The 6736-nt window shown below is 48.8% G+C and overlaps 1 pseudogene; it reads right to left on the bottom strand.

The window, feature by feature from the left end:
- Positions 1 to 5175: 5175 nt before the first annotated feature.
- LOC125532888 lies at positions 5176 to 6527 on the bottom strand (annotated as a pseudogene).
- Between the last annotated feature and the right edge of the window lie 209 nt (positions 6528 to 6736).

Raw genomic sequence — 6736 nt, forward strand, 5'->3', positions numbered from 1 at the left:
AACTTCTTGAATAAGTCCTTGGTGTACTTTGTTTGAGAGACAAATGTACCTTCCTTAGTTTGCTTGATTTGCAAACCGAGAAAGAATTTGAGTTCACTCATCATAGACATCTCAAACTTCTCTGACATTAGCTTTCCAAACTTTTCACTAAAGAGAGGGTTAGTTGAACCAAATATGATATTATCAACATAAATTTGGCATACAAATAGTTCTCCATTAACCCTTTTAGTAAAAATAGTAGAATCAATTTTACCAATTTCAAAACCACTTGTAGTAAGGAACTTGGTCAAGCATTTATACCATGCTCTAGGAGCTTGTTTAAGACCATAAAGAGCTTTGTGAAGTTTGTAAACATGATTTGGTTTCTTAGGATTGATAAAGCCGGGAGGTTGTTTGACATAAACTTCCTCCTCTATTTCACCATTTAGAAAAGCACTTTTAATGTCCATTTGGTACAAGGTGATATTATGGTGATTAGCATAGGCAAGTAAGATGTGAATGGACTCAAGTCTAGCAACGGGAGCATATGTCTCACCATAGTCCATACCTTCGACTTGTGTGTACCCTTGGGTGACGAGACGTGCTTTGTTGCGAACCACTTGTCCATCTTCATCTTGCTTGTTGCGAAACACCCATTTGGTACCAATGATGTTGTGGTTGTTGTCGGGCTTCTCAACCAATGTCCAAACTTGGTTTCTCTCAAAGTTGTGTAGCTCTTCATGCATAGCGTTTATCCAATCTGGATCTTCCAATGCTTCTTCAACCTTCATAGGTTCAATGCTAGAGATGAATGAATAGTTTTCACAAAAGTTAGCTAAACGAGTTTTTGAGCGAGTGATTCTCCCGGTTTGTATATCATTGAGGATTTGCTCGACGGGATGATCTTTGGCAATTCTTGCTCGAACTCGTGAGAGCTTTTGCTTGGGTCTTCGTTGAACATCTTCTTCATCTTCTTCTTCTTCTTGGCCTTCTTCATTGTTGACGTTGTCGTTCTCTTGTCGTGGTGGAGAAGGAGGTTGTTGATGTTCGTCTTGATGTACTTCCTCGTCTTCTTCATCTTGGTGTGTCCCACTTGTGGATGCTTCCGCATCAATTCTTGGTTCACCTTGTCGTGAAGTAGAAGCTTCCACTTGGACGAACGAGGTACTCTCCTTCACCTCCGTTGGACGAATTTTGCCAATGGACAAGTCTTGGATTGCTTCTGAAGGGTCTTTGTCTCCTACATCAATTGGCAATTGCTCTACTTGCGAGCCATTAGATTCATCAAACTTCACATCTACCGTCTCTTCAACCTTTCGGGTGAAATTGTTGTAGACACGGTAAGTGTGAGAGTTTGAGCCATAACCAAGTAGAAAACCTTCATGAGATTTAGGAGCAAACTTTGAACGACGATGCTTATCAAGAATGTAGCACTTGGAGCCGAATACTCGAAAGTATCCAACTTGGGGTTTGTTACCGGTGAGAAGCTCGTATGCCGTCTTGCCGAGTAGCTTGTGAAGATACAAGCGATTTGTTGCATGACAAGCTGTCTCAACCGCTTCTGCCCAAAAGTGTTTCGGCGTCTTGTATTCATCAAGCATCGTTCTTGCCATTTCGATGAGCGTCCGGTTCTTCCTCTCAACAACTCCATTTTGTTGAGGTGTGTACGTAGCGAGAACTCGTGTGGAATCCCTTCTTCGTCAAGAAAGGTGTCCACATTTGCGTTCTTGAACTCCGTTCCGTTGTCACTCCGAACCTTCTTGATCTTCACGTCAAACTGATTTTGGGTCTTCCTAGCAAAGTTTCTGAAGATCTTCTGGACCTGCGACTTGTCATTAAGAAAGAACACCCACGTAAATCTTGAAAAATCATCAACTATAACTAGACCAAAAGAATTTCCACCGAGACTCTTGTAGGCGTTGGGACAAAAAAGATCCATATGAAGTAGCTCGAGTGGCCTCCTTGTGGTCATGATGTTCTTCACGGGATGTCTTCCTCCAACCCGTTTACCTGCTTGATAAGCACTGCAAAGTCTATCCTTATCAAATATGACATCGTTAACTCCAAGGATATGATTTCCTTTAATAAGCTTGTCAAGGTTTCTCATGCCAACATGACCTAGTCGTCTATGCCACAACCAACCTTTTGAGGATTTAGCAACAAAGCAAGTTTTAGGTTGTGCCTTTTTTTAGAGAAATCGACAATGTAAAGATCACCTCTACGCATACCGGTAAAGACCATTTTATGATTGTCTCGACGAAATACTTGGCAATCTACCTCAGTAAATAGGACATTCAAACCGAAATCAGCAAGTCTAGATACTGAAAGTAGGTTGTAGCCAAGAGATTCAACGAGCATGACATTTTGAATGGAACTATCATGTGAGATGGCCACCTTACCAAGGCCAACCACTTTACCCTTTGAATTATCACCAAAGGTGACATATTTTTGAGGGCCGTCATTTTCAGCAAGCTCACGAAACATCTCTTCATCTCCGGTCATATGATCAGTACATCCACTATCAAGAACCCATTCCTTTCCTCCTGATTCATATCCCCGAAGATTTGCCATAAGACCAAAATGTCTCATTGCATCATCAAGATTGAAGTCACTATCATCATCATCATCATCATCATCATCATCATCATCATCATAGTATCCATGTTCATCATGATCTTGTGACTCATCATTTCCTAGAGAGGGTAATTCATTAGATAAATGATCATCAAAGTGGTCACTTTTATGAATTCTTAAAGCTTCGAATATGATATCACTAATGATTCCAACATCTCCTTTAGCATGCTTAAGATTGGTAAGTTCAAATAGACAATTACCAGAACTAGGATCACTAGAGTTCATCTTACTCAAGGCAATAGATTTATGGAGAATTTCATCCAAAGTTTTCAAGGAATGATCGGGAAATCGTTCCTCAAGAAATTTCCATATAGTATAGGCACAATTAAGAGTAGGCAAACTAGCAATAAAATTTTTGGGCAATCCTCTAATGATGAGCTCAATAGTTCTAAGATTGCGAATCATGTCAATATCTTCATCTAGGGTAGGATGCAAAGGATCAATATGAGGAGCACAAGGACTAGCAATATAGTTGTTCAAATGATATTGATTGAAGATTACAAGCATTTCATTTTTCCACTCATGAAAATACTCTCTATCAAGAATAGGCACTCTATGTCTAAGACTCCCTAAGGTAGACACATCCATCTTCCTCCAATGGTGATTAAACCAAGGCAATGGAGACCAAAGCTCTGATACCACTTGTAGGATCCTGAAGTAGATGTGTCTAGAGGGGGGGGGGTGATTAGACACTTAATGCTAAAGTTGCAATTTTTAAGCTTTTTCAGTTTAAGTGGAGTTTAGGCATAATTTCAACATTCACAATACATATCAAGCAAGTATGCAAAGAGTGTATAGGCAGCGGAAAGTAAAGCATGCAACTTGCAAGAATGTAAAGGGAAGGGTTTGGAGAATTCAAACGCAATTGGAGACACGGATGTTTTTCCCGTGGTTCGGATAGGTGGTGCTATCCTACATCCACATTGATGGAGACTTCAACCCACGAAGGGTAACGGTTGCGCGAGTCCACGAAGGGCTCCACCCATAAAGGGTAACGGTTGCGCGAGTCCACGAAGGGCTCCACCCATGAAGGGTCCACGAAGAAGCAACCACCCACAAAGGGTCCACGAAGAAGCAACCTTGTCTATCCCACCATGGCCATCGCCCACAAAGGACTTGCCTCACTAGCGGTAGATCTTCACGAAGTAGGCGATCTCCTTGCCCTTACAAACTCCTTGGTTCAACTCCACAATCTTGTCGGAGGCTCCCAAGTGACACCTAGCCAATCTAGGAGACACCACTCTCCAAGAAGTAACAAATGGTGTGTAGGTAATGAACTCCTTGCTCTTGTGCTTCAAATGATAGTCTCCCCAACACTCAACTCTCTCTCATAGGATTTGGGTCTGATGGAAAGAGGGTTTGAGTGGAAAGCAACTTGGGGAAGGCTAGAGATCAAGATTCATATGGTAGGAATGGAATATCTTGGCCTCAACACATGAGTAGGTAGTTCTCTCTCAGAAATAGGATGCTGGAAGTGTAGGCTTAGTCTGATGGCTCTCTCCACGAATGAAGAGGAGGTGGAGGGGTATATATAGCCTCCACACAAAATCCCACCGTTACACACAGTTTTCCAATCTCGGTGGGACCGAATCAACAAACTCGGTCGGACCGAAAAGGTAAACCTAGTGACCGTTAGAGATTTCGGGTGGGACTGACATGCAACTCGGTAGGACCGATATGGTTAGGGTTTGGGCATAACGTAATCTCGGTGAGACCGATTACACAAACTCGGTGAGACCGAGTTTGGTAATAAGCTAACCAGAGAGTTGGTCAGGTAAACTCGGTGGGACCGATTTGCTCTTTCGGTGAGACTGAAAAGTTACAAAAGGGAAATAGAGAGTTTAGATTGCAATCTTGGTGGGACCGATTCGCTCTTTCGGTGAGACCGAAAAGTTACGAAAGGGAAATAGAGAGTTTGCAATCCCATCTCGGTGAGACCGAGATCCCTATCGGTAGAATCGAATTGCTAGGGTTTGGCAGTGGCTTATGACAAGTGAAACTCGGTGGCGCCGGATAGAAAGAATCGGTAGGACCGAGTTTGGCTTAGGGTTTAGGTCATATGTGGAAGTGGGAAAGTAGCTGAGGATTTTGGAGCATATCATTAAGCACATGAAGCAAGAAGTTCATTAAGCAACACCTCATCCCTCCTTGATAGTATTGGCTTTTCCTATGGACTCAATGTGATCTTGGATCACTAAAATGTAAAATGAAGAGTCTTGAGCTTGAAGCTTTAGCCAATCCTCTGTTCTTAGCATCTTGAAGGAGTTCCCACAACCTTTAGTCCATGCCACTCCATTGTTGAACTTATCTGAAACATACTAGATAGAAACATTAGTCCAACAAGAGATATGTTGTCATCAATTATCAAAACCACCTAGGGAGCACTTGTGCTTTCAGCCTCGGCGCGACCGTCTGAGGTGTAGCAGTCCAGGGGAGCATTGGAGTGGTCCTCCACCATGTCCAAGTGGACCACCACCCGGAAGGTTGCGCCACGCTTGCAACCGGACGGCCTCGCCACATTGGCGAACACCTTCAAGCCGCCGGATGGACGGGTGGTGAAAGTTAGCCAGATGACCTTGGGGATGAGGTTTGGGTCTGTAGTCCAGGCCCAGAGGTCGAGCGTCTCGGAGTTTGTCCGGAGCATGGAGTGGTCGTCGAGGTGATCCAGGGAGAAGCGCCGGTCGATGATGCGCTCAGCGATGTACGGCGTCCACACGTAGTCAGGGACGTTCTCCAAGCACATGTGCACTCAGTAGTTGAGGGCGGCCCCGAACGCGCACTCCAGAGGACGCCACGGCCTGATGTGAACGATGGCGCCGGCAGCACGCACGCGAACTACGGCAAGCGCCGCGTCGCATTGGGCCTTGTGCTCGAACTTGATGAGGAACTCCACCGTGTGGTACGGGGTGACATCCACGTCCCCGTGGCTGTGCCGGAATTGCTTCCAGATGGCGCGGTCGACGTCCAGTGCGACGAGCCGCCGCGGCGCGTTGATGGCCCAGGCGATGGCCGATGTCTGCTCCCACTCAAGCATGTCGCGGTCCATGTCGAATGAGGACGGGATGAAGCACGAGTCCACCTCGAGGCGGGAGTCCGGTGCCCCAATGCTGGCAGAAGTGCGAGCTATCTCAGCACAGGGAGGGGAGCGGACGGGGAGGCGACAATCTCAGCCAAGGAACGCGCGCCCGAAGCGGTAGGCGAGCGACGTAGTGGAGGGGCCGCAGGCGGGGAGGCCGGACGCTGCTTTGACGCACGCCGTAGGGGGCAACAGCGCTCGATGTGGCCCGAGAGGTTGTAGGAGAGGCAGCGCACAGGGTCGCGACAGGCAGAGGAGCAGTGGTGTTTGGGGGCGAGACAGTGAGAACAACGCCCCTCCATGCACTTTTTGAAGCGGATGAAGCTGGCTCGGTGTTGCTCGTCGAGGCCGCCCGGTGCGGGATGGGACAGGACGGTAGACGCCCGGCTTGAAGGCATGTCCCGTCGAGGGCGGCGCTGCCGCTGCATGAAAGTCCAGCCCTCCTCCTCCCGAGGAGCGGACGGGGCAGGCCGCAGCGCAAGGACGCCTCCTGACGCCGCATTTACGAGCCGAGATGGGCGAGGGGGGATGGTGATGATGGAGCGGAGGCGGGTGGCCGCATTGAAGGCGTCTGGCGCGGCCGTGGATACTTGAATGCGCGCAGAGGAGGGGGAAGCGCCAACAAAGCCTGGGGGGACGGAGTGGCCGAGCCCGGAACGAACTCGCCCTCCTCCTCAATTCTAGCAGGCAAGGGGGCCGAATTCAGGACAAAATCGCCAGAGTCGCCCGACGAGCACGTCGCGCGCGCAGGGGAGACGGACGCCGGCGTGCACCCCAGGGCGGGCGCAACAGCAGGGGGGCAGGGGACCGGAGGAGGCGCCGCACCCAGATCCGACATAGAGGCCAGCGCAGAAAACCGAAGCAGGAGCCTCTGCACCTCAGAGAAGAACCAGGGGGCCCCCGGGGCCAGGCGCACCGGCCGGAAGGGGGGAGGGGGCAGCAGACCGGGGGGGGGGGGGGGGGGGGGGGGGGGGGGGGGGGGGGGGGGGGGGGGGGGGGGGGGGGGCCGGCGGGGGGGGGGGGCGGCTGGGTGCCGCGCGCGGGGAC

Source organism: Triticum urartu, chromosome 1, assembly GCF_003073215.2.
Source record: "Triticum urartu cultivar G1812 chromosome 1, Tu2.1, whole genome shotgun sequence".
NCBI classification, from domain to species: Eukaryota; Viridiplantae; Streptophyta; class Magnoliopsida; order Poales; family Poaceae; genus Triticum; species Triticum urartu.